We start from the raw sequence: 9,889 nt of genomic DNA, 5'->3' as shown, positions 1-9,889 counted from the left end.
ATATATATATATATATCTGAAGTGACAAGAATCTGTACAAAATGGCTACCGTTCAATTGGCGTGACGGCACCACGCTTAATCCAATCCAGTGTATATATATATCAGTGGAGAATTGGCGTCTTCTTCTCCGTGAGAATGACTGCGCATGTCCAATAGCTAAGAGCCAATAAGAAAATTCATAGCGAGTGACGTCAGAGAATAGCGAAATGCGCAAGCGTCAATAAAATTAAACTATAAATTTATTGATTGGCTATCGATTGGCGGGTGATCTATGCCCTGCTTAGTGCTGCCTTCTTGCTGCGAGTAAGCCGAACTTCGCTTCGCCCGGGCAATTTGAGTGTTGACTGAACAAGATGTAATATGAAACGATCGTCTATACATATAATCGTCAGATAATTACCATTGAATAATATAAATTTATTTTATATCCATGAAAAAATAACGTACTGCCAATTATGGTGGCCGATCAAAATCTCCCAAAAATGAAATCGTCCCGGACAAAATCTCCGCGATAAAATGCCGGAAAAAATTCCCCGGACAAAATCCCCGCTGGACAAAATCACCCTTGACGAAGAAAATATAAAACAAATTAAATTACAATAAATCAAAATGTATGAAAGTCGACGATTAAATGTGTGATTTTGACGATTCGATGATTGCTTCGGGTGAAAGTATATAATTTTGCAAGGGGAATTTTTCCGGGGAAATTTTTTCAGTGGTGGTTTTGTCATGGCGGACCTGCGGGGGGATTTTGTCCAGGGAGACAAAGGGATGTGTGTACGGTAACCTCAATTATTATTGCATATTTTATGTAAAAAAAATATAAAAATATTTAATTTCCTCTTCAAATTAAAACAAAAATTATTTTCAATATTCAATTCTCTTAAAACTATATACATATATATCGGATCGTATACTATATTATATAAAGATATCGCCGCTACTGCCGCCGTGTCAAGCAAATTTAATCTCAAACCCACGTATATGCTCTCAGATCTTGACAGACTTGACCTCAAACCCATGTATATCCCCTTATACCTGGGCCGTGTTTGACGGTCTCTTCTTTTTGATGAATTCCTTCGAAATCATAGGAGCGCACGCGCAAATCGTACTTCCTGCTGCGCGAGACTGGCACATACACAAATTATTACAATGAGAATATAACCTCAAAACCCGGGTAAATTGGTCGAACCACGTGTCAAATACTGTCGGCATTGTTTTTACTGTCGATCTTGCTTTATACCTAGGACAAAAGATGTCTCAGAAGCAACAAGTTATGGTAAAACACATAACTTGTTGACACGTTTTACCAGGTTTTGAGGTGATATTCTCATTGTAATAATTTGCACATGTGCCGGTCTTGCGCAGCAGGAAGTTCGTTCTGCGCGTGCGCTCCTATCATTTTGAAGGTATTCATCAAAAAGAAGAGACCGTCGAACACTGCCCTGGACAGATTAACCCTCGAATTTACATATGAGCGAGTCCACGTTACTTCACTGAAAAAAAACCGTCAAGTCACGGATCTTTACGCCATTCTCAATATTCGTAGTACTACGTAAAAAAAAAATTCAAATCCAAGGATTTTGAATTTTTTTCAAAAATGGCGGAGTTAGAGCTATATTAATTTTTGTAAACCACTGTTGCACCGCTATGTTCGAAAATTCATATCTCCGAAAGTATTCATCGGAGCGGTCTGATCCTGCAATCATTCTGTTGGTAAAAAAATGCGCTTCTATACAAAAGCATTTATTTTGAAAAAAAAAATTTCTTTCAATTTTATTTTACCGTTTTTTTTTTTTTTTTTATTTTGCTCCCATTCCGCGGGACTAACAACAATTCATGGAGATAATTTTTTTCAGGTACCTGTATCCTTCCCCTTCAATTCTAAAAAAAAATCTATGGAGAAAATACCTGGGCCGGAAAAAAAAAAGAAACTTCTCGTCGCGCGTCACCGCGCTCCCGCGAGCTCGCTGTGTTGCGTATAGTGTTAAATTTCATTTGATGCTCTTCTACTTACCCGGGCTATCCATTCTACGAAAATAGTCATTCAACCACCTTAGCCCTTTCGTATCCGTCTACTGGTCATCCTCATGGTAGAATTTTATCGAAGTGAGGAGGTCAGTCGCATAACACCAGGTGATAGAAGCTGCATAACCGTTGAAAGAAATGGTGAAAACATATCGGTTCAGAAGCATTTGATGTTGAATAATCTGAGAGAATTGAATCGATTGTTCCGTGATCGTTATCCGGATAAAAAAATCGGTTTTTCTAAATTTGCAGAGTTGCATCCGAAAGAATATATTTTGGCAGGACCGAGTGGCACTTATACCGTGTGTGTTTGTACCTGTCGCCAGAATGTAAAGCTGATGATGATGGGTGCAAATATTAGTAATTTAGTTAAGAAAGGAGCTGTGAATTTTCCGACCTACCAGCATTGTTTAGCTCAAATTGTTTGCAATCCATCACAGCCACAGTGTCATTTAGAAGCATGCTCGAATTGTTCTGGTGTAAATGTCATCGAAACGTCGTTGCAGGAAGCCTTTGCGAATAATTTCATCAACGATGTTACTCATAAACAATGGATATCATTCGATCGAACGTCTTTGGAGACACTCACCAAAAAGTCCGAGGATTTTATAGATAACTTCTGTGATCAACTGTCAAAATTGGTTGCACATGATTTCATTGCAAAGCAGCAAAGTAGTTATTGGCAGAAGATAAAAGACAGCTTGAAAGTTGGTGAATTTTTAGTAGTATGCGATTTCGCTGAGAATTATGCATTTGTTGTACAAGATTCCACGCAAGGGTTTCACTGGGGCAATAATCAGGCAACTATTCATCCAATCGTGGTTTAGTAAAAGTTACGGTGATCATCAGTTGAGACATTTTAGTTTTGTGATAATTTCCGAGCATCTGAAACATAATACAGTTGCGGTTCATTTATTTAAAAAAAAAAAAAATAAGCAACTTTATGAGAGAAGTTTCAAAATTTGATTCTTATAAAAAAAAAAGTGTGTGTGTCAGCTCCGACGCACGACTGGAGTTTACTCCTTACGACCGATAATCATGATACATATCGAATAGAAAAAGAGGGTAAATGAACGCATCTTCCAAAATGATAAGAGAAACAAACATATATCTGTAATTATTCGGATTATTTATATTACTTCAATAAAAGCTTAGTACATAAAACTACACGTATCAATGCATAGAAGTACAAGAAACTTTAAAATCAAAACATTAACAGTTGATGGTTAGGTTGCTGTTTGTGTACGTTGTATCGATACAATAAATGCTACTATATGTATTTATTATATAGCATGCATACCCTGTACTCGGCAGCAGTATACAAGTTGCGGCAAAACTTCGTAATACGAAGGCACACAACACACACGTACAAACATACGCACACATTCAACTCTCAGACCGGAGGTAGTGAACTATACAGTGAGACTACAAAGCACCGCACAAAGAGGAGACCCCGAGTATAGGATACGCTGTGTAATGTATTCCATCTCATTCTATTGCACATTCAGTCCTACAGATGTATATGTTTGTCTCTTTCTACCAGCCCCCTGCAACTAGATCGAGCGAAAAAGTAAAAAAAGTAACCTAGTATGTCACACAATTTTAGTTCTTATTGAAGGCGCTAGTAGTGCAGTTGCACGGGTTGCACTCTGTAAAGGCCGTAAAGGTAATCGGGCAAACCGTGCAACTGTACTACTAACGCTCTCTACCGAGTGTGACAACATAGACTCGTTTTCTGAAATACAGAGTTGCAGGGAGCTGCTTTCTACGTAACGCCTGAAGTTTTCGTGTTACACTTGATTTTACTCCGCATATAATTTCCGTACCGGGCCCTATAACTCAAATCGTTTCTTAAGGAGTAAACTCCAAAAATAATTTATTTTTGCAATGGAGCAGCTCCCAATATAAGAACAAAAAGTATTTCAGAAACATAACACATCACTTTGAAGACTTTCACTGCCAAGCCGAATGGCATTTTTTGGAGTTTACTCCTTGAGAAACGATTTGTGTTTACCCTCTTTTTCTATTCGATATATATCATAATAATCGTTCGTAACGAGTAAACTCCATTTGTGCGTCGGAGCTGACACACACACACACTTTTTTTGCTACATCACATGGAAAAGGCCTGTGTGATGGTGTTGGTGGAACTGTTAACAGATTAGCTTCACGTGCAAGTTTACAACTGATTAGCAATTCCGAACCTATTCAAACACCGCTGGATCTATATAATTGGGCATGTTCTTATTTTTGGAGCATATCTTTTGCGTACTGTACGTCTGCAGAACATCAAGCAGAAGAATCTATTTTACAAACGCGATTCGTTTAAAGCCTTGACAGTTCGTGGCGCTCTGAAATTACACACGGTCATCTCAGTATCTCATAAACTCGTCAAAACAAAATTATTTTCCCCATCAGAAAAATTTGATTCGACAAAAATTATGAAATAATTTTAAATAAAGGTGTCCTACTAACCTTCATCCTGCGAATTATCGCTAAAAATAGCGGCGCTTTTCAGAGTCACCAAAATATTGCAAAAGATCCATCAGTCACATAGCACAAACCGAGTGAAATAGAATCAAACCCAATTCCAGCACAGGTATGTATAACTCCGAGAAAGAATGACCAGGAGACGGAAGTGTCAAGGTGGTTGAATAACTATTTTCGTAGAATGGATAGCCCCGGTAAGTAGAAGAGCATCAAATGAAATGAACACTATTGGAATGTACAAACATTCAAGACGCCACCTGGTGTGAAAACGCAGTACTGCTGATAGCAGGTCGCTCTGCGGGCTTAGCATATGACAGCTAATGGCACGTCGGCACAACTTGTTATTACTCGTTTATGTATCAATTTATGGTCAAATATGGAATTTCCACCGCGGAAATCCAAAAGTGAAGTCTTCTGCAGTGTTTTCAGCTGCACGAGTAAAGCTGCTAGGATTACGAATAGACTGGGAATAGTAGATGTGGACCGAAGAGCAGCATGGATAAAAGTATTGAAAATGGGGAAAAAAGTTACTTCCTCCATGAAAGTGTGCTCCTTACATTTCACAAAGGACGATATTTTTCCTGGTAAAAATATTTTCAAAAAACAATAGTAGTATAGCAAGGGGGGTTCTACACGCAGATTCCGGTTACCGACACTTACCGACCGAGCCGACCAGTCCGCCTATACATTCTCCCCAGATTCAAACCCTTTTCCGCTCCGCGCAGCCCAGACTCAAACCCTTTTCCGCGATGACGTCACAGTCTGACGTACCGAAGGTCAATTACCGACAGTTGTATCGATCGAGGGTAAAAATCGTGCTGTTTTACCTACAATCTTACCGACAGTTGTATCGATCAAGGGTCAAAATCGTGCTGTTTTACCGACAATCTTACCGACCGAAGGTCTGTAGTGCTCGCCTGTCCCACGATAGGACTGCTGATGTGTAACATGAACCACTCCGAATTCCTTTCCCACGGTAGGACTGCTGACGTGTAACGTCAACCACCTCACATTCCTTTCCCACCTTATCAACCACGTGACATTCCAAAATTAATGGTTCCGAGAATCGTTTTTCACTTACTCGGTTTGATATCCAAGGTCGACCGATAGTCGCGGTACAGAGCCTGCGGTGTCGGGTTACTATCGCTCTTGGAATGCCAAAAGGTGCGCGCGCATCCGTACAGCTGCCTTATAAAAAAGGACGCTCATCACTGCAAACGATCATTACGTCACAAGCTGTCAAGCATACGTGAGGAAAGAGCTCAAGATGGAATCCGCGAAGTGTTTGAGATTGATCGATGTTATGGAATCGGCGTTCAAGATTTTATCGGAAAAATCGTCGCCGGCAGAAATTGCAAAATGGATTCGACTCGGAACCCAAAATATCAGGCTTTTGAATAAAATCTTACGCAACAACGCCTCAACGATCGGGGAGAAGACAAGAATTTTGACTACAATTGGAATTCTGAAATCGTTGACAGTCAAATTTCAACAATTGCAGAAAGTGGGTGACGGATTACGAAGCCGACGAAGAAGCGATCGAGTACGGTGGGAAGATTTGGAATCAGCTTTCGAGAGGAGAATTCGAACTGGATCCATCGTCAATTTGAAGCATAAAGATGTGGAGAGATTTCTAGAAGACGCAAAGGTACTAGCTGTGACGAAACTGAAAAACGCTCTGAAGAAAGACGGGAGCTTGAAAGCCAACGTTATCCTGGCTTGTAAATTTGAAGTTAGAAGAGATGATCGCACGGTGGAAGAGATCAAATTTTTTAATACGAGAAATGAAATCATCCTCCAGACAACAGATATCAACGAATGGTTCATCGAAAACGCGACGGAGCGTTTGTTGAAAAAGGTGGAAGATTTCCAGGAAAAGGATTCAGGCTGGTCGCTGACCGAAATAATCAATTTGACTGTGAATATCAACAAGTACGTGCCACTACGAGGCGGTGTCTTCACATACACCCCGTTACCTAAGCATATCAGTGATAAGAAGGCTGTAGTAAACATCAGAAACAACGACTCTTACTGCTTTCTTTGGTCGGTCACCGCAGCTCTGTTCCCAGCCGACAACAACCATCCTAACGCGACCAGCTCGTACCCACATTTCAGCTCAGTGCTACGGTATGATGGTATAACGTTTCCTATGTCTCTAGACAAAAACACCATTTCAAAATTTGAGAAGCTTAACGATCTATCAATTAACGTTTATGGTATAGTCCAAGGTGATCGGAAAAAAAGTGAAATAGTACCGATTCACCTGAGTCAGAACGAGTCTGATAAACCTGTAATTCATCTTTTGGCGATAGAAACTGAAACCACTGACGATGACGATGACGATGATATGGTAAATTATGAAAAAAATAGAATCTTTCATTTTACATGGATTCGAAATCTGTCTCGATTGACAAGATCTCAAATTTCCAAGCATAAATGTCATACTTGGTTGTGCGATAGGTGTCTGTCTCATTTCAATTTCGAAAGATGTTTGTTGAAGCACCGAGCTGATTGCATGAATTTAAACAAAACCAAAGTTATTCTACCTACAGATGAGGAAAAAATACTAAAATTCAAAAATTTCAAGCACAAAGAAACCGTTCCATTCTGCATTTACGCGGATCTCGAATGTTTACTGCAACCCACACGTGAAAGTTTTGGGGAAAATAGAACAATTTATCAGAAGCATCTTCCGTATAGTATAGCTTACTATCTGCATTGCGCGTTTGACGATTCGCTTTCAAAATTCAAAATTAATCGTGGAGAAACTTGCATCCAATGGTTTGTGAACGAGTTAAAGGAATTGGCACTTTCGTTAGAGGGATACTACAAGACTGTTGTACCGATGGAACCACTAAATTTCAATCAGATCAACGAATTTGATTTGTCGGCGGTCTGTCATATTTGTGAAAAACCGTTTACTCTCACAGACGTGAAACATCGGGATCACTGTCATTTCACAGGAAAGTACCGTGGTGCTGCTCACCGCAGCTGTAATCTAAATTACCAAAATTCGCACACCATCCCAGTGATATTCCACAATCTGTCGGGTTACGATTCGCATTTCCTGATCAAAGCACTGGCTACATCGTTCGAGGGCACAACTGAGCTTCTACCCGTAAACAAAGAAAAGTACATTTCATTTACAAAATACGTCGAGGGGACAGATATAAAGTTTAGATTCGTAGATTCGTACCGCTTCATGCCCAGTAGTCTTGAGAAATTAGCAACGTATCTCGGTGATGATCAGAAATCAATCACACGAAAATTTTATCATAGGTCAGATAAATTTCAGTTATTGACCAGAAAAGGAGTGTTCCCGTACGAATACATAGACAGTTGGGAGAAGCTCGAGGACACACGGCTACCATCCAAACATCAATTTTACTCAAAATTGAACGACCGGAATATATCGGACGACGATTACGCGCATGCGTGCAACGTATGGCAAACTTTTAACGTTCAAACTTTGGGAGAGTATTCGGACTTGTATTTACAGACGGACGTGTTTTTACTGGCTGACGTTTTTCAAAACTTTCGACAGAGCTGTTGGACGACGTACAAACTGGACCCGTTACATTACTACACAGCGCCCGGTCTGTCGTTTGATGCAATGTTAAAATGTACAGGCATCGAACTCGAGCTTCTCACCGACATAGACATGGTTATGTTTATCGAAAAGGGTATTCGTGGTGGTGTGTCACAGTGTTCGAACAGATACGCAAAGGCCAACAATAGATATATGGGAGAGGAATTCGATCCTGAGGTCGAAGAATCTTATCTCATGTACTTTGACGTTAATAATTTGTACGGTGCTGCTATGAGCTTTGCTCTGCCATACAGTTCCTTCGAATGGTTATCAGACTTCGGACAATGCGACGTTCTAACCATCTCGGACGACGCGGAGTTTGGTTACGTACTGGAGGTTGATTTGGAATATCCTGAGGAACTGCATGAAACTCATAAGAATTTACCACTGTGTCCGGAGCACTATGTACCTCCGATTTCGACCAATAAACAGCCAAAATTGACACCCACGCTATTTTCTAAGAAAAACTACGTTGTTCACTACCGCGTTTTGAAACAATGTTTACAATTAGGTTTAAAATTACTCAAAATTCATAGAGTTCTCAAATTCAAGCAAACTCCGTGGCTGAAAAAATATATAGATTTAAATACCGATTTGCGAAAAAAATCTGACAACGAATTTGAGAAAAATTTTTACAAGCTAATGAACAACGCAGTTTTTGGCAAAACTATGGAAAACGTGCGAAAGTACAGAGATGTTCGATTGATCACGAAATGGGATGGACGGTACGGTGCGAGAGCTACCATAGCCAAGCCTAATTTTCACAGCTGCACCGTTTTCGACAAAGATATAATTATCGTTGAAATGAGTAAGATGAAAGTCAAGTTGAATAAACCATTGTACGCAGGTTTCTCCATCATGGATCTAGCTAAAACGTACATCTATGATTTTCATTATAATTATATCGAACAGAAATTCGGTAACCGAGCAAAATTAATGTACACAGATACAGATAGTTTGATTTACAATTTTACCGTCCCCGACATATACGAACTTATGAAGGAGGACTTGCATAAATTCGATACTTCTGATTATCCGCTCGACAACGCTTATGGAATGCCTCGAGCGAACAAAAAAGTTCTCGGTTTGATGAAAGACGAGAACAACGGCAAAATCATGCTCGAATTTGTAGGGTTACGAGCTAAACTGTACGCATTCCGAGTCATGGGAGATGAGACAGACACTAAACGTGCCAAAGGAGTCAGAGGATCAGCGTTAAGAAAAATAACCTTTAACGATTATTTGGACTGTGCGTTGAAACGTGAAAATCTATCCTCAAATCAGCATTTGATCATGAGTCGAAAGCACGAGGTATACACCGTAGAACAGCAGAAAGTAGCACTGAGCTGGAATGACGACAAGCGGATCGTGTTTCAAAATACAACCGACACGCTTCCGTGGGGCTACAAGCCTAAGCTTTGTAATTTATAACTGTACCATGTCTGTCGATTGTCTAAAAAAGACGCATACTTGTTGTGTATCGGATATAAAATAAAGAGGGACATACGTTTTTACAAAAAATTCATTTATTAAAATGTTACATGTCCGATTCGTTTATCCAACTGTTGTGTGTATTGTCAAAACCTAACCATTTAACGTATATTTTTCTTCCATGCTTCTTGAGCACCTTCTCCACCAGATAGATATCCGGATGCTTAACCTTGAGGAGCTCTTGTTCGTAGAAACCACCAGCGATGGGTTGATCTCGGTAGTCTTTGAGCTTGTACGTCACAGGATGAGTATTTTCCACTCGACTTATCGTGAATATTTCAGTCGTCCGA

General features: G+C 39.9%; 1 protein-coding gene across 4 annotated transcripts in view; it reads left to right on the top strand.

Annotated features, from left to right (window-relative positions):
• The window catches only part of LOC107228136 (zinc finger protein 37), a 185,516-nt gene that overhangs the window by 141,190 nt on the left and 34,437 nt on the right, over positions 1-9,889 (top strand). The gene's annotated exons all lie outside the window — the stretch shown is intronic.

Source organism: Neodiprion lecontei, chromosome 5, assembly GCF_021901455.1.
Source record: "Neodiprion lecontei isolate iyNeoLeco1 chromosome 5, iyNeoLeco1.1, whole genome shotgun sequence".
Classification (NCBI taxonomy): Eukaryota; Metazoa; Arthropoda; class Insecta; order Hymenoptera; family Diprionidae; genus Neodiprion; species Neodiprion lecontei.
Note: the sequence above shows the minus strand (reverse complement) of the source record. Positions and strands in the feature narration are given on the sequence as shown.